Source organism: Diospyros lotus, chromosome 1 (assembly GCF_014633365.1).
Source record: "Diospyros lotus cultivar Yz01 chromosome 1, ASM1463336v1, whole genome shotgun sequence".
Classification (NCBI taxonomy): Eukaryota; Viridiplantae; Streptophyta; class Magnoliopsida; order Ericales; family Ebenaceae; genus Diospyros; species Diospyros lotus.
Window position 1 is genome coordinate 7,512,489 of NC_068338.1, and position 22,433 is coordinate 7,534,921.

The window sequence follows — 22,433 nt, forward strand, 5'->3', positions numbered from 1 at the left end:
TTGCAAGTTCCATTAATCCTTATTCATTTTGGATTTCAAGTTCTATTAATCTTTATCCATTTTGGATTGCAAGTTCTATTAATCCTTATCCATTTTGGTTTGCAAGTTCCATTAATCCTTATCCATTTTGGATTACAAGTTCTATTAATCCTTATCCATTTTGGATTGCAAGTTCCATTAATCTTTATCCATTTTGGATTGCAAGTTCCATGAATCCTTATCCATTTTGGATTGCAAGTTTTATTAATCCTTATCCATTTTGGATTGCAAGTTCTATTACTCTTAGGTCTAATATCTGGATACCTTGTATCGTATCCGGATGTATCTAAAGTTTTTCGAGTATGATATCCGGATGGTTTGTTTATACATCCGGAAAGGTCAAGATAATATCCGGATGTCTTGCCTGATATCCAAATGCCTCCCTCAAAAGTTGAATTTTTCATTCGAATAGTCCCAGTTATATCCGAATGCATCAGTGAGATAGCCGGATGACCAGAATCATATCTGGGTGTCCTAGTTCATATCTGAATACTTCCCAGCATATCCGAATAGCTTCTGCCTTGAATGTCAGTGTATCCAGATGAGCCTTCTTCATATCCGGATGTCTTTCATCATATCCGGATATCTTTCTTGATATCCGAATGACTTTTCCAGAAATCCAATTTAGCTTCCAGTGAGTCCTAATTCAAGTTTAATTCAATTAATGTATTCAATACCTTCCAACATTGAATTCATAAGCCAGAACATGACAAGTTAATCATACCCATACCCTAAATCATAGTTCATTGAATCTTTGTATTCTAACATATAGATGAAGATCATATCATGTTCAGCATTATTATAACATGATCAGCATTATTTTGTGAGATTATGTGCATACATTTTGGTATGAGCATTGAGCATGACTTTATATGGAGCACTACATATCGTGTGCTAGCATTTATGTGAGCATTGCATTGCATTATGCGCGCCAGGCGGCTTGTCCGCGGGGATCCCATCAGTTTCAGTTTCAGCTCAGTTTATGAGTTGCTCGCCTGGTGGCAACCAGGGGGCTAGGGGCTTTGCCCACAGTATGTGCTTACAGTTTTTATGTATGCAGGTTTCAGTTCAGACAGGTATGTATTATCAGATTATGTGATCCTATGAGCCAAAGTTGCATACCTGCATTTAGTTTACAGTTTATGTGCATTACATTTTTATGAATGCAATCAGACAGTGATTATCCAGTACAAGTTCAGTCAGTTATTTATCAGTATCGATATTCTTCGATTCAGTTTCAGTATTCTTTCCAGCTTATTACTTGCTGAGCTTTTGTAGCTCACCTTGTACTCTTCACCCCTCCAGGTTCTAGTAGGGGAGTATCAAATGTGGGGCCTAGTAGCAATATTCAGTAGTGTGTGTACGTGGAGCCGCTCAAGATAAAAGATGTCTGGGAGTTTGTTGAGTTCTATAGAGTTTTCTCAGATTAGATCTATTTTATATTTTAGTTGAGGGATTATCCCTTAGACAGAGTTTATGGTTTCTAGTCTGTATTGACTTAGAGTTTTTATTCCAGTTGATTGAGATGTTCAGTCATGGTATCAGATTTCAGTTTATCAGCCAGTTTATTTTATTATCCCCAGTAGCACCTCTTCTGGGTCAATTCTAGGAGAGGGGGTGTTACAAATGTGCGTGACCGAAGTACGAAGCTTTTTGGGATTGGCAGGCTACTATCGAAGATTCGTGGAAGGGTTTTCGAAAATAGATGCACCTATGACGAAGCTCATACGAAAGGAAGTAAAGTTCGAATGGACTGCAAAGTGCGAGGAAAGCTTTCAAGAGCTTAAGGACAGATTGACCTCGGCACCTGTGCTAGCGATGCCTAGTGGGCCCGGTGGATATGTTGTATACACCGATGCCTCGAAGGTTGGTTTGGGCTGTGTATTAATGCAACATGGTCGGGTGATCGCATATGGATCGCGCCAGTTGAAAAGACACGAAGTGAACTACCCAACGCATGACTTGGAGCTGGCAGCGGTGGTATATGCTCTGAAGCTATGGAGGCACTACCTATATGGAGAGACGTTTGATGTATTCACGGACCACAAAAGTCTAAGGTATGTGTTCTCGCAGAAAGAGTTGAACATGAGGCAGCGACGATGGATGGAGTTCTTGAAGGACTACGACTACACCATCTTGTATAACCCGGGGCGTGCTGATGTGGTAGCCGATGCTTTGAGTAGGACTGTGCCTACTGTTATGGCCGGGTTGATAGCCCAAGAGTGGCTACTGATTGAGGCTTTTAACCTGATGACGATGAGTGTAGTGCTGAAGGGATCTTCTATCCTAGTAGCTGGCCTGGCAGTTCGGCTGGATCTGGAGACCGAGATACGTGAGGCTAATGGAAGTGACCGACGTATACGTCTATGGGTAGATGAGCAAGGCCAGCCCAAGAGTTCAGATTTTGATATGCGAAATGGCATTCTCAAGTTTCAGGGTAGAGTGTACGTGCCAAACCTTCGGGAGTTGAGACAGCAAATTTTGGATGAGGCCCACAGAGCTAAGTATACTGTGCACCCAGGAGCCACAAAGATGTATCGAGATCTTTGGGAACTCTATTGGTGGCCAGGGATGAAGGCTAGTGTGGCTAGAAGGGTCGCACAATGTGATATATGCCAAAGGGTAAAGATTGAGCACCAGAAACCCGCAGGGTTGATGAGACCTTTGGAAGTTCCTGAGTGGAAATGGGAACATATCACGATGGATTTCATGACAGGATTTCTGAAGAGTCGAAGGGGTTATGATGCCATTTGGGTGGTGGTAAATAGGTTGACAAAGTCAGCGCATTTCCTGAAAGGAAAGCAAGATCCCTACAGGGCAAACAGCGTAGTTCAAAATTTTTGAACTTACCCCGATCTAATTCAAGCCCAAATATAAGGATATTTATAAGGAAATATCCTAGAGTTTCTAAAACCCTAATGGATTGGGCTAGCCCATTAATTCTAATTTAATTAGAATCTTAAGTGGGCTTATTCTAGTCCAACTAGAAATAAAATTAAATGGCCTAATCCTTTTATAGGTTAAATAAAATATTATGGCTCAAATCTAATTCAAGCCCAAATATATTTTATTTAATATTTGGCCCAAATCTAATTTGGTCCAAATATAATATTTAATATTTGGCCCAAATCTAATTTAGTCCAAATATAATATTTATTTTAATATTTGGCCCAAATCCAATTTAGTCCAAATATAATATTTAATTTAATATTTGGCCCAAATCCAATTTAGTCCAAATATAATATTTAATTTAATATTTGACCCAAATCTAATTTAGTCCAAATATTAACTTAAGACCAAATATATTTTATTTCCTATTTGCCACTCCAACAAATAGGAAATTATTAAATTAGAAACTCCTTCCTAATTTAATCAATTTCCATTTTAGGAAACTCTTTCCATTATGACAACCCCTCGCCATATCGACGTTATTACGTCTATTTGTTCTTTTTTCGTGAGAACCTACGACGGCACAACTTCTTGCGGAAGTGTCTCACTTAACCATACGTCCACTCTCCTGGTTTAAGCCAGGGACCGTGCCTATTGCGTATGACTCATTAGGCTTCCGAATATGTTGGCAATGTGTCGGTACAAACACATAAGACAAGATTGGCCTCTAGCAAGGCATCATGCCTACCCAATTATTCAGAAGGATTCATAATCCGCAAATAACCTTTCACGAGCATGGTTACCGTGTAATTCGATCCTCTCGTCAATGTATCTTATGTGATCTCAAGTATGGCGATGTGTTGCTTGATAACGATCACATGAGTTTTCTTCGGTCTTCTGGATATCTTCACTTAATAGAAAGTAAATCAATAACTCCTTATTGATTTCTTTTACCATGGCCATGGATTTAAAGTGAATATCCACCGAAGGCGCCTTAGATACATCATCCTCTATCAAGGGATAGACGAGTCCCATCTTGGTTATGCACCCATCTCCATAAGCCTCACGATATGCCCAACGATCGCCCACGTGCAGCCTTTATCTAGGCCCATCGAAACGATGTCAAAGCATATCGATCTTCTTATGAGATGACCGTGACAACCTCAAGTCCAAGGATTAGTTACACCCATCTCGTATAAGAATTCCATCAACATATAACCAAAATGGATTCTCATGGCGAGTCATGTCCAGTGACACATTCTCCAACATTGGTCACCTATGTACTTGTCTAGGCATCCCCATGCCTATGGGTGTGAGACCCTCATTGCTATCACATAGCAAAAACATAGCACATACAAGTCTTACCGCAATTGTCAATGTCCATTCTTGACATTGCTACGACTTGGGACGTTTAATGATGTCTAGAAACTGTGATGCATCATCTCACATCTTTATAGATTATTCACAGTATACATCATATGGACTTCTATCTAGTTTCATTTAGTTATTACAATAATAACAAGAAACTAATAGAATGACTTCTTGTGAATTTGAATAACTCTTTATTCAAATAATAACATGATTACAATTGTCAGTGTACAACATGCCCAATTTGATTGGGTCTAGAGCACCTACACTAACATTTCCTACCTACGAGGATGGATCAACCGGTACGCAAATTTGCAGAGCAGTACGTGAAGGAAATGGTACGACTCCACAGTGCGCCGGTAAGTATAGTTTCATAATGTGTTCCACATCTCCCAACTTCGAAGGCATGTGCCAGATCCAACCCTCGGAGTTCGGGTGGAGACAATTGAGCTAAGGAATGACTTGACCTACCCGGAGTCACCTGGAGCAATTTTAGATCGCCGAACACAAGTGTTGCGAAATAAAGACATACCGTTAGTGAAGGTTAAGTGGGGAAAGCATTCGGATGACGAGGCAACGTGGGAACTTGAGGAAACAATTAGGAAGAAATATCCTCATCTGTTCGAGGAAATGGAAATAGAGTAGGGAATTTTTATATTTTCTTCCAGAAATTGTATTCCAGAATGCAATAATTATTTAACCTTCAATAATTTCGAGTATGTTCTTCCAAAAAGATCGAATGATGGTAAGGGGCTTCCGAAAAATCATATATATTGAGTAATTTTGAGTTATTAATTTTGGGATTTTAAGTATCTCGATAAATTTGATGTTTGAGGGTGTAATTGTAATTAGAGAATTATCCAAACGAAATAAGGATAAAATTAAGAGCTTATGTGGTAAAATATTAAAGTTGAGGACTTGAAATAAGGGCCAAAGTGTTATTTGAAAGAAGTTTAGGGTTTTAGCTTGGATTCCAAAAGTTCAATTCATTCTAGTTTTGGATTTCAAAAGCCACTCAATTATGGCTTTGAGTCTTTGGAGTCCATGGCTAAGATTTTGACAAGTGGCATAATGTAATTGGTTGGAGAAATCTATAAAAAGGCACCATGGGTTCTTCTCAAATCAATCCAACCAAGTTTGAGGAGTGAAGCACTCTAAGAGGAGGAGCTTGCTCTAGAGAGAGAGAAGGGAGTTCGGCAAGAAGGCGGGAAGAAAGTGGCGAAGAAGCGGCGGAGAACGAGCCTCGTCGGAGTTGCGGGTCTTCACCGGAGTTTGCCAAAATAAGTTAGCAAAAAAGTGAGGTACGTTTCATTTTTTTGATAATCCTGTAGAGGGGGAAGAGAGGGTCGCGTAGGTTCAAACGGGGGTCGAATCGGAGTTAAAACGAGGAAGTTATGGCCGAAATACCAACCCGAGGCGAAGCAATCCGAGACTACTATGCAGCGCGTGAGATACACGTGCTGAATAATAGCTGCGCATGAGGGCGCGTGGCTAGACTTCTTGGGGCGCGTGAGTGGTGCTTTTTCCATGAAATTTTCCAATTATGCCCCTAATTTAATACCCTTCAACCCCATATAAAAATATTTAAGGTTAGGTTTAACAAAACACATGTTTTCTGTAGAAACTTAGGCCGTTTGCTCTGAAATTATACCGTCGAAGAAATAAACCAACAAGGTGAGACTCCTATACTCCAAATCCTAATTTTTATTCTCTTATGAGAGACTTCTATTGCATGAGACGTGTTTCGTGAAATTCTTACATATAAACTCTTGTTATTCTCTTACGTGAAATCATGCTGCATATATGAACTGTATTTTTCTGAAAATATATATGTTGTTGGCTTTTTAACTGTTGCATTTATAAATTTCGTGTGGCCATACTATTGTACCTATTTGTTGTTGGCCGAGGGCAAAAGTCGGATATCCCCCGAGAGGCGCTATGCGTGCGCCATCGAGAAAGCTCTCGTGGGGAAGACCGTGAGCCTAAGGAACAACAAATGCAGTGCTTGCATGAGTGCTATGAGGTCGGGCCGAAGTGACATGGTTAGGGACCTCCCGAGAGGCGCTATGCCTGCGCCATTGAGAAAGCTCTCGTTGGAGGAGGCTAACATGTTCACGAGGCACTTTGGAGTAGTTCTCGTTGTCTTCTCATACATTTTATACCTGATCATGCATTAATATAAACTGTTTTTGGAGTTTCTCACTAGAAGATTCATCTTCTAATTGGACTATGTCCCTGGAATATTCAAACGTTCCAGGTTTGACGAGCAGCTCTATGGGAAAGGAGGTAGCTGAAGGATAAGCTTACTTTACTGCCTGTAGCATGTTTAGCATATCTATGTTTATGTGCAAACCTATGTAATTTTGGATATGTTTAAGATGTTCGGTTATCACTTGATGATGTCCATGTAATATATTTTGTAGACGTCTTGAACAATTTTATGATAAATAAAGTATTATGGTTGTGAACCATATCAGGTTCGATCTAGCTTCCGCATTCGAGATTTTAACTCTTGTCTTAGCTATTCGATTATTAGGTTTGTTAAGCTGAGAAGATGTAAATTTGGATTTTTGGGATATTGTGTGATGTATGACAACTATTGTAATATAAAAAAATTTTATATTCCCGAAATCCTAAGATATAACACGCTCAAGAAATTTGGGGTGTTACAGTGTTTCCCAATTGCTACATGGTTGTGAACTTAGAAAGTCACACACAAGCTAGGCATAACATTGGATTAGTGATTTTAACATGACACATTATTCTTCTCCACTATTACAAATTAATAGGGATTAAATTATCATTAAGAGTTAATGTGTTGTTGCTGAGATATAACAATCAAAAACAAAATTTCCTTAGGGAAGCTTAGGAGAGATCCGACATAACCCAATGGGAAGATAGGGTGAGGCCAGTGCTTGTGAACAATACTAGAAAGAATCCCAAGCTACTCAGCGAATAGCTCGATCTGCTCTCTAGGAGAACAAAGATGCATGTGAGGCAAAGCTCGATTTGTTGTCTGGGAGAGCAAAAGTTAAGGCCCAAAAATGTACCCCAAGGATGTCATCCGAAGGGTCTTTGGGATGAGGGGGACCCGAAAGGTCTCTAGCACACTATGGGACTCGGTTATTATTAGTGCCTTAATGCTAGATTTAAATGAATTTTAGCGTATGTAATCGAGACTAATGATGTAAATCTTGCATATTCAATAAAATATATTTATATATTTTATGGTCATATCTTCATTCATACCTCTCCATTTAAATTTATGAATGAGTCCTTAGATATCTAGATAAGAATCTTTTTCTTATGTTGTTAAGAATATGCAATAAAGATCTTTAGTTTAGGATTTCTTAAAATTATTCCTGATCTTTAGATTTCTAAAAAGGGGAATATGATCAATTGATTACAGACTAACACATGGGCTACTACCACTAATTAGTATGAGATATGAATGATAATGAATAGTGAGTCACATGATGTTCCTTCCTAACCAAAAGCAACGATCGGAAGCGGGATCACTACGGCAAGGTGTGGGCTCCGGCGACTAGTCCATCCGAGGGGCGGCTGGCACCTGCAAGCACTCCGACACTCGAGTGAGTAAAAGTAAGAAAAGGGGTAGTATATCAGTAGGTCAGAGGGCAGAACATACCTTGGCTCTGAAAAGAGCTAGTTGATATAGAAGAAGGAGATGTCCTCCTGTACGCATGCGTCATGCATCTGCAGGTGATGGGACTGAGTATCTGGCACCGATAGAGGTTCCCAGGTAGTAGTATGGTGGCGACGGGACCCTCATTAATATGGATGGGATCCACCATTAATGAGGATGGAATTTGACGCGGCCACACAGATACCCAGTGGGGGTTGCAATGATGTTGGGCAGGTTGGCGCAGGGCCAATATTGGGCCGAGAGAGAGGGCCAAGATTGGGCCCGAGCAGTCCATAGCCCCTAGGTTGGATGCTCGAGAAGCGAGCATTCGAGCTAGAGAATGGAGGCTTGGGAAATTTTGTTGCATATGCTAGTTTTGGAGAGTTGGATTGTCATTAAAATCTGACCAAGGTGGACGATCGAGCTGACTTTGGCTTTGTTTGAATAGATGTTGGTTCTGGAGTCATTTGAGGTCGACCTAACCCCCAAGGCAAAGTAGTTTTTTCCGTGTGCAAACCTGTAATACGCGTGGCTTCAGGATTCAAGGCATTTTACCTGGGAGATGGGGGTGTTATCTAGGTGGTAACTGATGACTCATTAGATGTGTGATAGGTGGCGGTTTTGTGATGGTAGATCCATGGGATGTGTCGTAGGCTCTCTTCAACGATCTTTATAAGGATCCCATTTGGGCCAGGGTTTCCTTGCTTTCTCAGTAACATAAAGGAGATAGGTGCAGGGGTTTTCGACAAACCTTGTGAGCAACAGCTTATTCGATTGCTCTTACGCCTACGTGCTTTGTAGGGTGAATGGCTTCCGCATATCATAAGAAAGATATTAGGGAAAAAATGGAGATGTTTCGCAAGAAGGGAGGTAAAGCTTCGTCAGGTTCCGCTTTGGCAGATAAGGCAGCCGGGAAGGCCTTAGCTGTGCCGATCTTGGTTGTTCCTACCACGTAAGCCGCTGCTATGGTTGCTGCTATCATAGCTTTGGGCCCTGGCTCTGGGGAGCCTACCATTTTTGAGGAGTTGACCCAGCATAAGAAGCATCAGAAGGGTTTTGATGGGGAGGTTCAATCACCCAGTGCTTAAATCTTGTCGAGAGTGGCGGCCACTTGGTTTCGTTTCAGGACCCAGACTTTCGAAGTGACCTCTTCATCGACACCTATCTTAATCCTCTATCGAATTGGCAGGGGCTACCAAGTGTTGGTTCGCATGCCGTATTTTATCAAGTTAAGCACCAAAAGCTCCAACTTGTAGCAGATTGTCGCTTGCTCGAGGTGGGCATGGCATGGCATCTCTCATTTCCAAGATGAAGACGAACTACGAAGAGGAATTGCGCTGGGCTCGGAGTCAATAAGAGGAGAGGTTAAGAAGGCTGTGGAGGTGATCACCATCGAGGCAGAGAAACAGGTTGATGAGGCTGATCGTACAACCGACGCTCTCCAAGTTCAGTTGGATGCTACCAGTGTAATACCCCATATTACATGGTATTGAAAATAAATATTTTTTTATTATTTTGAAAGGATCTCGGGTGTTCTGGGAGGCCCGAAAGTAGATTTCGAGAAATTAATTAATAAAATTGCCGAATTGACGGTAGGGAGGGCCCCGGGACTTGGATGTCTAGGGAAGAGGGCAAGAGATTGATGAGCATCTCGAGGCGAGGTTTATGACGTTGGAAGCAGTCCGATTGGAAATAATTTTCGGAATAAATTCTGTATAAGCCCGAATGGGTGCCAATACCAAATGGTTGTGGGGGACCTCCGGGAAGCTGAGGGGACCCTAGGGGTGGTCCAATTTTGCTTATAAGGAAACCCTTAGGTGTTTTCGGGTCGGATAGAGGTCCCGTGTAGGCGTAGGGACAAAATCGGCCTTTATCGAGTAAATACCGGTAATTAATTTTGGGAAAATCAAGAATCTAAGTGGCTTGAGGGTAATTAACTTAGGTCTTGGAAGGCCCAAATGATATTATCAAAATTCCTAACTAGAATTAAGGGTTCTCAAGTGCAATTAATGAGAATTAGTGCGGTTTATATGTAATTAGTTTATATGTATATATATATGGTGTATGCGCGAAAGTGGGGAGGAAGCTTCCTCCCATCTGATATTTGAAAGCAGAGAGAGACAGAGAGAGACAAGAGGACTCAGGAAAGCTCACGATCGAGAGAGGCTGAGAGATCGAGGTCTGAGAGTAGAGAGCAGCCGAGGGAAACAGAGAGATCGCGAGAGAGAGGCGGTGATGGCCGATCGAGGGTGGTCATGGCTGACGCGATTGAAGCAACCGCAACCAACAATAATGGAGCAGCAGTGGCGCACGACGGAGCTCGCGGAGGCGTTGGCGAGGTCGGAGCGAGCTGGGGAGGCTTCGTCGACGGCCGGAGGCGCTGCAGTAGCCGGTGGCAGTGGCCATGGTAGTCACGACAGTTGCAGCGTGCACGGTGGAGGAAACCAGCCGCGGTGGTAGCGTCCAGCCGGTGGTTGCGAAGCAACAGGGGCGGCCGACGGCGACGAAGCTGGCCGCAGCGGCAGCTGGCAGGCTAGAGGCGGTGGTGGCTGATGGCCAGGCAGGCCCGGTGCGCAGTGCGCGGGAGAAGGCAATGAAGAAGAAGAATAGTGAGGAGAAGAAAATAAATAAATAAATAAATAAAAATAAAATAAAATATAAAAGAAATCTGTAAATAAAGGAGAAAATACGGAAAAATCTCAAAAAATTCCAGAAAAATTGGGGAAAAGTTTAGAAATTATTTCGGGACTCGAAGAGCATGTCAGAGGCTTAAAATCAGAGAATTGGGTGCATGATGGCAGTCAAGAAGGCAAACCCGGTGTGGGCGTCTGACTAGTTTTCTCCCCTAGATTAGTTGAGGTAAATTAATTTAATTATTTTCTAGTTATTTTCATTATGGGAGATAATGAAGTGTGAATAGTTGGTTGGTTTATGCCATGGTTGGGGTTATTTTTGTTGAGTTGTTGATGGATGGTTCTGGTGGTGTGTGGGGAAGTTGAGGGCATTGGTTTAATGTCGGATGTTAATGGAGTTGGGTTTGTGTGTGTTTGCATCTAGGTTCGACCAGGGAGGCAGTGATCCTAGAAGAGTTCGAGGTTCAGGTTAGAGTTCATGCCGAGGCAAAAGAGGCTTCTAGCCAGGAAAGGGATGGCCCCATATGGAGGTGGCCTTGCAAGTTGGTAAATATGTTTGATAATATTTTTATGTAACATTTGCATGTAGTGGTTATCACTTGTGTGATGTGAGATCTAGTGGACCTATGGCCATATGGAGGACTAGTGTTATAGGGGCTGATAGATTTATGCCTCAAACCTTAGTGGGTTGTGACGATGAATGGGCCTAGCCTCATTTGCGTGCATTTGGCATACATAAACATGGTTATATTCATATTTACATACATTGCACCCTTACTGATTCTTTATGACTCGTGAGGTTTTACCTCATGTTGTAGATGATGCAAGACCAATCGCAAGTAGGGATGGTGCCGGGAGACTGTTGTGGCAACTAGCATCGTTGCCCGAGATGTATATTCTCCTGTATTTTCTTATATGTATTCATGTGTTTGAATGTAAGGGTTATTGAGCACTAGAGGTATTTAGTTGTTGTAATCATAATAGTGTGTTGGATGATTGTGAGTCTACGTGATGTATATGTGGCTTTAGTTGTTGAAGCCAAGTTCGGACCGAGTAAAGATCAGCGAGGTATGTTCTCATAAATTTTCAATACTCAGCGAAGTGTTTGTTATGCTAGCTTTGTGCCTGGGTCACCTTTGGCTTGCTATGAGGCGAGCTGAAGAGAGATGAAGCTCACTCGAGTTCGGGTCTCGGTCCGTTGTGTTTTCTTGTTTGAGTTGGGACCGATTCCTAAGTAGAGCGAAGGGAAGGATGAAGCCTAGTTCCCACTTAAGGCATTTCATGTTGAAACATAGTCCAACCCTTCAGTTGTGGTTCGTCGGGTGAATAATCTGATCGATTATTTACCGGTGGCGCCCGTAAGTGGGAGCGGGTCGTTACAGTCGACGCGAAGTTGGAGGCAGAGTTGGCGTTAGCCAAATCTGAGGTGACGGGGATGGAGATCAAAGCGAGGGTTGAGGTGGCTGTTGCTCAGTCCGAGATGACAAAAGCAAAGACGAAAGCAAATGAGTCAAGAAATGAGAGGTATAAAATGGCCCTGTCCCATGTCCGAGCTATTTTCCCGGAGCTAGATCTTTCAGCTTTTACCTTTTTCAAGGAGGTTAAGGATTGCTACCTTATAAACCCATTAGAGGATAGTCGAGCCCTGCCATGATTTTGTGTGGTAACATAGGTTTTTGGCATGCGTCTTGTAATCTTGTTGGTACTTCTTGCTTAATAACAAATTACATCCCTTTCCCTATTGTGATGCTCTGTTTTCATCTTTCTCTTCGTGTGTATCTTGCTTGATCCCTGTGGTTATGGTGTCCTAACAGGTTTGTCGTGCCCAGGATTTTGGTCTATGGGGTGGGGTCGAGCTGTCATTCCTTTGAGGGATTCGATGGTTCAACTTCGGGTTTTTGTTTTAGCGCCCTTATTTGATTGTGCGGGGCTCCATGAGTTTTGGGAATCAAGGCATCTATCCGAAGGCATGAGGTGTCGCTTGTAAGCATGGTGTGGCCCGCCGCCCTAGGTGGGGCAAGTCCGTCAGGGTGCTCATTATGGGACACGTGGCGGAATCTCCTCGGCCATCGGTCATCTATTAGGTGCCTCATGTAATGCCTATTTATATACGTCGCCCCTATGTGTGCACATCCCTTCTTTTCGTTCTTAAACCATTCCTCTATCTTAAGATCCTTATTTTGATGTTCGATTGCTCCAGTTAATCGGCCTTTGGATCAGTCGAGGGTGGTGTGCTAGTTTTGTTCGCGCGTACCACTAGGTAAACAAAGAGGTTACTCGAATTACGTCGAAGTTTTCTACAAATTCATCTTTGGGGGCGATGAAGGAGAAGATCGCCTTCTAGAGTGGAAATGGGAATGAGAAGGATGGGGAATAGAAGACTCAGGAGGGAAAGTTCGTCTAGCATCCCTATGGCAGGAAAGAGCATGTTTGTCATTCCGCCCCGGACTCTGGGTTTCTTTATATGTATGAGGCGCTATTTATGAGGCTACAATTGCGGCTTCCTCTGACTGAGTTTTAGGGTTTGGTTTTGGAGGCGATGAATGTTGTCCCGACGCAACTCCACCCAAATAGTTGGGGCTTCATCAGCGGCTTTGAAGTGCTGGTCGAGTTTCTTGGCCGCAAACCTAACAAGGCGGTCTTCTTCCACTCCTATCACTTGAAAGGGGTCTAGCAGGGTGGTTGGATTTTTCTAACCAGTCGTATGAGGAAATCAGTGCCGAAGTCCTTTACTACGTCCCTTAAACATTTTAAGGATGGCTTCTTCAAGATGGGCTCAAACGAGGTAGAGCTTTTTTTTTTTCCTGGATGAGGGAGGCAAGGAGAAATACCCCTTGTTCTAGTAGTTGGAACCAAATCCTCCTGTGGAGGTAGAGTATGGAAGCCTTGACCCGGAGGACCAGGCCCTAGCGGATGCCTTTACGTTCTCCCCCTAGTTCTAATCTGCAAAGCTCGTGGAATTGGGGGGGAGTCCTAGGGCTTTGGCCGAGTATATGGGTACGTTACCACTGTGTGTCTATATTTTGCTTTAATTTAAAGATAGCTCTTATCAGGACCTTATGTTTCAGGGCAAAGGGCATCGGGTTTGACGGCGGAAGAAGTGGCGAGGCGCACTGTAATGACCTGCTCCCACTTACAGGTGCCACTGGTGAATAATTAACTGGATTACTCACACGAAAAACCAACAACTAAAGGGTTGGACTATGTTTCATCACGAAATGCCCTAGGTGGGCACTAGGTTTTATCCTTCCCTTCGCTCCACTCGAGGAATCGGTCCCCAAAACAAACAAGAAAACATAGCGGAATAGGACCCGAAACCTGAGTGAGCTTCACCTTTTTTTAGCTCGCCTCACAGCAAGCCAAAGGTGACCCAGGCACCAAGCTAGCACATCAACATCCATTGAGTACTGGGGATTTATGGGATCATACCTTTTCGGTCCTTATCTGATTCGAGACTTGGCTCCACCACTAAATCCATATGTATCAAGCAATCTCACAATCATCTATCACACTATGATGATTACAACAACTAGATTTCTAGCGCTCAATAACACATACATTCACACACACAAGAATATATATATATACATCATAAATGCATAACATCCAACCCGGGCAACACCTCTAGTCGCCACAACAGCCTCCCGGCACCATCTCTGCTTGCATCTGGACTTGCATCATCTACGACATGAGGTAAAACCTCATAAGTTATAAAGACTCAGTAAAGGTGTAATGCATAAGTAAATGAAGCATGAGAGAGCATGTAATACAAAATCCAATGCAAATGGGTAGTACACTAAAACAAATATAATACAAATGTTTACCACTACATGCAACTCATAAAGAAGCACTTACAAATGCAAGCAAGACCCCCACCACTTGGGTCATCCCTTACCTGGCTTGAAGCTTTATCTTTACCACGGGCAAGAACGCCAGCCCAAACTCTGAGCTCTTCTAGGATCACCGCCTCCCTGGTTGAACCTAGATACAATTCACACAAAACCCCACAATATCAAAAATTAAACCATGGCTCATATTTTAGCCACACACCACAAAACCACCCCTCAATAACTACAACCAACCCATCGACTATTTCCACACAACCCCGACCAAGAGTTTAATCCAACCAATTCTTCATATTATAATATTCCACAACATCTCACAAATGGAAGTAATTCAGAAAGAAATAAATTCATTACCTTAACCCATCTGGAGGGAAAAATCTAACCAAACGCCCACACTGGCGTCACCTCCTAGGATACCATCTTGTGCTCAAAACCCCATTTCTGAGCCTCTGGAACGCTCCTCAAGCCCCAATTTAATTTCCAAAAACTTTTCCCAATTTTCTGGAATTTTTAGCTATTTTTCCTCAATTTTCCAAATTTTCTTTTTTTTTCATTTCTTTCCTTTTCCTTTTTTTTTTCTTTATTTTTCTTCTCCTACTTCTTCCTTCTCCCGTGCGCCGCTCCTGTTCACCATCTTCTTCCTCGCGCGGCCATACCAGTGCACTAACCCAGCCACAGCCTGCCTGGCCTCGCCACCGATGGCCACCCCAGCTCCGCCGCACATAGCGGCCTCCAACGCAGCCACCACGGCGGCCTCCCGTGCCTTCAGCCATCGCTGGCCCCCCACACGCACAAAGTCGCTGCTATGCACAACCATTTCTAGCCACTAGCTCCACGCCTGGTTGCCACGACCTATGCCATTGGCCTCTCCTGCATGCTCCGTTGCTCGCCACCGCTGGTTCGCTACTACTTTAGGCCGCAGCCGTTGCTGCCATTGCCATTGGTTGCTGCTACTTCAGCCGCATCAGCCATGGCCACCTTCGATCGGCCATCTTCTAGCCACTGGCCATCACAGCATCTCTCTCGTGATCATTCTCTCCCCAGCTCGGTCTCGACCATTGCCCTCTCTCACTTTCTGGTTTCAACATTTCAGAGGAAGGAGCACACTATGAAGCTTCCTCCCCATGCTCAACGCACACACACATATATATACATATATAAATTACACACTAACCCCTCAATCTTTCATTAATCCCACTTGGGGTTATATTAATTACACTTGGGAATTTTTGATAATAGCACTAGGACCCTCCCAAGGCTTCATTAATTACCATCAAGCCACAAAATATCTTGATTTTCTCAAAATTAATTACCAGTGCTTACTCAATAATACTGATTTCATCCCTACACCTGCACAAGACCTTTATTCCACCCGAAAACACTTTAAGGTTGCCTTACTCACAAAACCGGACCACCCCTAGAGTCTTCTGAACTTCCCGAAGGTCCCCTATAACCATTCGATACTGGCACCCATTCGGGCTTATACAAAATTTATTTCGAAAATTATTCCCGGTCGAACTGATTCCAGCATCATTAACCTCACCTCGAGACGCTCACCAATCCCATGCCCTCTTCCCTAATCATCCATGACCCAGGGCATTCCCTACCATTAATTTTACAAATTTTATTAATTTACTTCTCAAAAATTGACTTTCGGCTTCCCAGACCACCCGAGGTCCTTTCAAAATAATCAAAAATCATACATTTTTCACTACCATGAAATACGAGGTATTACAAGCACAGCGAAAAAAAGTGTCGGGGTGTCGTCTGGGATGCTTGTAAGTAAAGGGAAAGCCACTACTGCGAAGCCAGGGGTCTCATTCACTCCTGATCGATTACTACAGTTGTTGCTAGCACCTCCTCCTGCCGAAGGTCGAGGAGGTTCCTATCCGGTGGAAGAGACATAGGGTAGCTTTCAAATTGGGGTCCTCTAATCAAGCTCCTAACGTGTCAGGCTCTTTGAGCCAAGCTGCTGATGCGCCAAGCTCTTTGGGTCCTAGGCCGATTATCGACATTGTAGGCCCTTCGAGTTCAAATCCACTTACTGATGCCTCAAGCTTGTCGAGCTCAGATCGGGTTGATAGGGGTGATCGGAGGCTGGGTCGCAACGGCAGGGCGCGGGCTTCGGTGACGGGTCCATTTAGGGGGCGGCTGGCACTTGCAAGTACTCCGATGCTCGAGTGAGTAAGAGTAAAAAAATAGGCAGTGTATCAGTAGGTCAGAAGGCAGAACATACCTTGGCTCTAAAAAAAGTTGACTGATATAGAAGGAGGAGATGTTCTCCTACATGCATGTGTTGTGCGTCTACAGGTGATGGGACTGAGTATCCATCGCCGGTGGAGGTTCCCAGGTAGCAGCATGGTGGCAACGGGACTCTCATTAATGTGGATGGGATTCTCCATTAATGGGGATAGGATTTGAGGCGACCGTGTTGATACCTAGTGGGGATTGCAATGATGTTGCGACAGGCTAGCGCAGGGTCGAGATTAGGTCTAGAGAGAGGGCCAATATTGGGCCTAGAAAAAGGGCCAAGATTGGACCCAGAGACGGGCCGAGAGAGAGGGCTAAGATTGGGTCAGGATGGTCCACATGCCATCTGTTAAATGTGTTGCATGTAACAAATCACATGGCTGAGATGATTAATGATCTGTTATAGTCTTTGAGTGTGTAATTGGTCCTTGGACCGAAGACAACACAGTTGTCTTATATGCTGGTGTCGGAGATTTGTTGTTGAGAAAAACCATCCTTTGTAAGAGGTGGGAATGCTCTCTGTGTGGTCTCTATGCAATAGTGTATGGAAGTAGGTGATTGCTAATTGGATCCATTAAACTCTAGCCTGAAGAGAACATCCTATGCAATCATGGTTGGCTTGTGATTATCTAAACCCTTGGCCAGGGTGAACACAACTAGAAAATAGTTTTTGATGTTGGAAGGAGTTTCAATGTGTCATCTAGATCACACCAAACTAGATCTTGTCATAGTTATCAAGTTTTGTGAGTTTGATCAATTTGCAACTCTCACTAGGTTGGGATGTTATTCAATGGAAGGATTATAATGCATGGTAATTGAATGCCTTAAATAGGATCACTCGAAGTATCGACTTCATTACTGATAGGATTATCTTGACATAATGCTACTTGTCACTCAGGACCTTTCGAGATGTTATGGGGAGATAGAGAGACTCTCATGGTAGATCGAATTGTTCAATCAACATCAATGAGTTGATGTGTCCAGATTGCCACTTAATTGTGAACATAGAATTCTACACACAATGTAGGTTTAGCATTGGATTAGTGATGCCTGGCTACTATGTGTTCTTGATCGTTATTAAGGAGTTAATGATGTTGGATGCTGTTAGGAAGTTAACAATGTGATACACACACACACACACACTATTAAGATATAATAGGCATGGAAGCCGTTAAGAGTTAAGGGGAGGTTTTAGTTCCATTAAATGTTCATGGAAGAGCTATTAAGAATTAATAGTGGGCCTTGATGCAATTAATAAAAAGCTGAAATGAGATAAAGGTAAACAGTCAACTGATTACTGTAAGTGTCGACCGTTCCTTACTTTTGCAACTTAAAATTATCAATTAGTTACTGTAATTGTCGACCATTTCATGCTGAATAGACCTAAAATAGTCTAATAGTTCCTACAACTGTTGACTATTTATGTTAGGAAAATTCAAATTGCATGCATTCTTTTGTCACTTTCAATTGTAGCTTTGCAACTGCATTTGTTGTTGCCAAAAATACAACAAATTGAGATTTGTAGTAGTGGGAATGTATGGTAAGCATTTTCCTAGTTTCTAGGGGTGTAGTACACCTCTGGAGGAAAGAAACCTCTGGGCTTAAGTCTGTATAATACCCCAAAATTTAATATAATGGTTGGATGATGCAATAAAGTGTTTTAAATGGAAGTTTTGAATTTAAGTGTAAATGGAAAATGGTTTAGGACCTAAATGCAAATATCATAATTGGTAAGAAAGGATAACTTATCTCCAACAATAGGAATATTTGCAATGATAAATGCTTATGCAAGAAGTCTTGAGTTGGAAAGATGGGATTGGAGGATTATCCCTAAAAGTCCTAAAGCTTATGATGATAATAATTACTTTCACAAAAGTGATGAAACTTGGAAGGTTGACATTGGCTTGCAAAAGAAGAGAATGATAGAGCTTATCCTAAAGCCACGTGAGGGAGTATTTGGAAGTTTAAGATTGGAAGAAAGGAGAAGCTTGAATAGGAAGATAAAAATATTCAAAAGAAGGAATGATTGATTCTTACCCCAAAAGTCTTAAGTGGCATGAGTTGGAAGGCTATGAGTGGCTTAGAAGAGAAGAGATAAGGGTCTTTGAGTGTTCTTATCATGAAAGCCACGTGAAGGAAAGATTTGATTGGAAGGAAGTAAAGGCTTGAAGGAGAAGATGAAATCAAAATCAAAGATTGCAATGATTGATTTTTATCCTAAAGTATAAAGTTGGAAGATTAGGATTGGCTAGGAATTAGCTTGCAAATGAATAAGATGATAAAGCTTATCTTGGAAATGTAGTTGGAAGCCTAGGATTGGAGGAAGTGGAAGCTTGTTTGAGAAGATTGGAAAATTTTCAAAGTGTAATTATTACTTGGGTGGAAAATAAGTAACTTGGAGGCTAAGTGAAATCTTGATGATTTGGGCATTTAAATACTATATAAAGGGAAGGAATTAAGGCCACGAGAAGCTAAGGAGAAAGGAAAGAAAGAAAGTGCAAGAAAAACCAAAGAAAAAGCAAAAAAGAAGGAAAGAGAGACCTGGCTGGAAAACTGCCAAATCAGAAAGGAAACTGAAAGGTAAGTTAATTTTATTTTCGTAGGATCGTAGAGCATGAAAAGAGGAGTCTGTAGGTTCAAATGGAGAGTGAATCAGATAAAAAATGAGCAAGATATGGCCGTTTTAATTTTGGGTTGCAAAATAGAGAATGGGGTAGCGCGTGGCCACCTACCGGGGGCAAGTGAGGGCGCATCCGGCCTCCGATTGGCCTAAAATTTTCATTGTTGTTCTCCTATTTTAATTACCTACAACCTTATATAAAAATATTTAAGTTTTGGTTCACAAAAATGAGTGATTTCTATAAAACAACCCCTAGTGCTCAAAACCGAGCTGTAAACAGAGCTATCGAAGGGGAAGCGATCAAGGTGAGTGATTGATAGCATGCATATTTATACCATATTTTGGCATTTCACTTCATTCTTATTAGGCCATTTGAAGTAATTTTTGCTGATATTTCATTGTTTCTATTTTATTATGCTTCAAATTGTCCTTACACTATTTTCTATCTTACCTCTATGGATCCAGGCTTTAGGGAATATTGGATGGGCTAGAGAAGTGGCTCACTAAAGGAGCTTGGGCTTACTTTCAAGGAGCAAACTTGGGCTACTCAAATTATGCTATTTTTGGGCTTACTTGTTTTCTGTTGGGCCAGGCCCAACCCTAGCCTTCCTAGCTTTCCTTTCTTAGCCATGTATTTAAGGCCTCTTAGCATTAATTTTCAGAGAAAGATGATATAGAAGGAGAGGAGAAAATAGAGAGGATTCTGCCCGTTTTTGTTATTGTAGCATTTTTCTGTTTTCTACATCTTTTGTTCCATTCTGTTTTCCTTGCTGTAATGATAGGCTAGAACATTTTGTAACCGGTTGTGTGTCTTGAATCCATGTGGAATTTGAGTCCCGGATGAGCTACAAGAATCTGGTTTGTTGTTTGTTTCTTATTCATTTCTATTTGGTTTAGTTTGAGCAGATTTGTGAATGCATGGAGTTCATGGCAGGTTTGTGTGAACTTGCATGGTTTCACTTTCTGTTAAATGCTTAAGAGAACAGAATGTTATAGCCGGTTGGTATAACATCTCGGAAATGAATATTGTGTGCTTGAACGGTTGTTCTTGCATAGGTCCGGATAGGTTGAATAGAGAGTGAATGGTTGCATTTTGTTTGCAAGAGATTTCTGCATTCATTTTGTTATTTCCAATCATTCTAATCCTTGGACGGTTGTTGGGGATGCTTTGAGTTTGTTTTCCGGAGATCAAAACATCTAGCAAGCCAAGACATATAGGTTGGACAAGGAAGATTCCACATAGGAGACAAATACACAGCCGGTTGCATATCTTTTACTGATTTTTCATCATCTTTATCTTTCTGTTTTGTTAATTAGTTTTCTGTCAAAACCCCCCCCCCAAACAAACTGTTATTTGTATTGGTTCTCCTTGTTGGTAGAAGAAGGTGAGGCTCCTTGTGAGAGATGACCTAGGGTGCACTTTGCTGCAAACTAGAGAAGAGATTCATAGATCTCTAATTCTGGAGCGGTTCGACAATCGCTGGCCAGTGATTCATGCATGTTTTGTGACAGTTTGAGAATTTGTTGCTTCATTTATGTGTGGATGATGGATTGCATATCATGCCTTGGTGGTATACATGTCATATTTTCCCTTGATTATGCATATTCCTTCTACTTTGTCATATACCATGTTCATGTTGGTGACTGTGGCTAGTTGTTGGGCCATCATAGAAGAACTCGTGCTCTTGCGGTGAGCCAAGGGGTGACTATGATGACCCCGGGGGTGATTGCAACACCCTGGCATTGCTACCACAGGGGTGGATTTCATACTGGCATTATTGCATTTGCACTCATGTGCTTTCCTTTTCTGAGTCACTCACTTAGATGTAATAATCTAACTTGGGTGTTTCATACCCCTGGGACATTCAACGTCCCAGATTTAATAGAAGTTTCAGGTGTTCCAGGTTTTGGTTCAAGCAAGGGTGAACAGGTGGTACTTGGCTAGCGTTGGGTTTCGCAGCCAACTTTGGATTTTATTTCATTATGTACCCTTAAAACCAAGTGATGTATTGTAATAGCAGCTAGGACACTCAAGGTTGTAAAGGGTGTGTGTGTGGGTGTCCTACAATTGTATCTGTTGTAATGTGTTATGGAGTATTGAAGGTCGTATGCATTTCTTGTACTTAGAAACGAAATCTAGTGGAAACCCCCTTTATCTAGCTTTGGTTAAACTTGCAGGTTCGATCCAATGCTTCCGTTGGTAAGGGTTTCCATAACGCCCGTAGGTGATATCTTCCTATATTTCGCGTTGTTTTGTATTTGGAAAAGTGGGGCGTTACAATCTGGCTCCAGGTAAGAATGCGCATTGGCATGAAGGAATGGGCTCTGGGAGGACGGACTCCAACATGAGGGAAACAGCTCTGGGAGGTCGGACTCCAGGAGGAAAGAATTAACTCTTAAAGGAATGCATACCCCAGGAAGAATGAGCTATCCGGGAAGAATGCATTGTTCGGGAGGAATGAATGATCCGGAAAGGATGAAATGACCCAGGAAGGGTGAACTGGCACTGGAAGAATGGACTGTCCAGGAAGGATGAATTGGCTCACAAGTGAACCTATCCCAGCTAGTTCACTTCCAGGTGGAAAGCACATTGGTCTTGAATGAGGTTTTCTTATTTAGGGAAGATGGCTACTTATTTTGAGCAAGTGACTATAATCATGAAGAACAGTGTAACGACCCGCTCCCATCTACAGGCGCTACAGGTGAATAATCGACCCAATTACTCACACACAACACCAAACCAATGAAAAGATAGACTATGTTTCATCGAGAAATGTCCTAGGTGGGAACTAGGCTTCGTCCTTTGCTTCACTCCACTCGAGAGTAAGTCCCAAAACATAAAAAGAACCACAAAAAAACAAGACCCGAAACCTAAGTGAGCTTTACCTCTCTTCAGCTCGTCTCACCTCAAGCCAAAGGTAACCCAGGCACAAAACTAGTACATTAAATATCTGCTGAGTATTGAGGATTTATGGGAAGTATCTCTTTGATCCTTACTTGATCCTAAACTTGGCTCCACCAAACAAGCCACTAACAACCAGAAGTTGTAACACCCGGTGTTACAGGTGTTAAAAGAATGAGAAAGAAAGTGAGAAAATTCCAAAATTGCCCTTGAGAAGGTGTTGGATCCTTGAGATTGAGGG